A 1,461-nucleotide genomic window follows, 5' to 3' on the forward strand; every position below is an offset into this window, starting at 1 on the left:
CGGGACAGAAAGGGAGAAGGGGGGAGAGAGAAAGGCGGGGCGGACGGGGTGGAGACAGAAGGGAAGGGGTGGGGTGCAAACACCGCAGTGTTGGTTAGTGCAGTCATCGGCGATACCCCCCACCCCGCGCAATCGCAGCGGCGCTACCCCGCGCCACGGGTAGATCTACTCGGCACATCATCATCACGCGATCCTCGACCACCAGCAGCGCCCTCTGTGGCGGCGGCCAGGGCGGCGCGGGGGGAGAATGGCGTGAGAGGAGAAAGGCGTGCTATTCTCAACAAAAAAATGTTTCTCGGTAATGATGGCCGGAAATGTTCAAGCAAGAAGGAGAAGAGATGGACATGGCGCTTCCGGGCGGGGAGCCGTGCACCATCACGATGATGGTGTAAATGGACGGCTAGCGGCCGTTCCGGCGGGCGAGTCGGAGGACTTTGGCCCCGCGATTAGCTTAAGGCACCACCTCCTTGAGCACGTTCGGGTCGACCAGCCGCGGCCGCCGGCGCCTCGAGGGGGTACCCCCCCCCCCTCGACCCCTGATGCACAACAGACTCCCATCAATTATTTCTCTCCCTGAGCTAATGAAGTTCGTAAAATAAAGAAAACGGGGGGAGGCGAAGTGAAAGAAGAAATAAAGAGGGTAAGAAAATAAAGGGCCTGGTGTGTCCTTAAACTCTGCTTTTCCCCGGGGGGCTCCGCGGGTTCAGGGATCAGTCGGGCGCGCTGAGAGGTGAGCGACCTTTAGAGGGAGAAGGGAAAGGTGGGGATATTTGCAGCGTTAACTCGGGCTGCAGAGAGAGAGAGGGAGAAAGGGAGGGGGAGCGAGCGAGAGAGAGAGAGAGAGAGAGACTCCCTGCGCGCGCCGCCCGCCTTGGGCCACACCCCGCCCAGCCCCTACGTGCGGCCCCCCTGCGGAGGGGGAGCTGCTGGGTGCCCCTCCTATACCCCACCCTCGGGCCCATTCGACCTCCGCGGGAGCCCCCCCTCCCCCCTACTTATTAGTCCGATTTCTTGGGGTCGTTTCTCCACCCGCGGCCAGCCCCCCACCTCCCGTCCCCAAAAGCTGCGCGCTGCGCTGCGCCGCCGCCTTCTTCATTGGCAGAGCGACATCACAGAGCAGCGCTGCGCACCGCCAATGTGTTAAACTAACCAGCGTTTTCATCCGGTTTCGAAGACTTTCTGCATTAAGGGTCACGGACATTTTCCGCAGTGGTTTTCAGGAAGTGAGAAGGGAAGGCGGAAGACAGAGCCATGAGAGCGCTATTGTGTTGTATGCATGTGTGTGTATGTGTGTGCCGGTACGCGCCCGCCGCCGCTAAGGCCTCTTCCTTTATGGAGACATGAGTTTGATAGATTGTACTATATAGGGCTGCGAGAGAGGAGAGATATGGGCGCGGCCGGCCTGGCGTGCCACAGTGAGTGCAAGAGAGAGGGAGAGCGAGAGGGGGGGGAGGGAGGGAG

The sequence above is a fragment of the Frankliniella occidentalis genome, unplaced genomic scaffold (assembly GCF_000697945.3).
Source record: "Frankliniella occidentalis isolate FOCC.00 unplaced genomic scaffold, Focc_3.1 Scaffold1467, whole genome shotgun sequence".
NCBI classification, from domain to species: domain Eukaryota; kingdom Metazoa; phylum Arthropoda; class Insecta; order Thysanoptera; family Thripidae; genus Frankliniella; species Frankliniella occidentalis.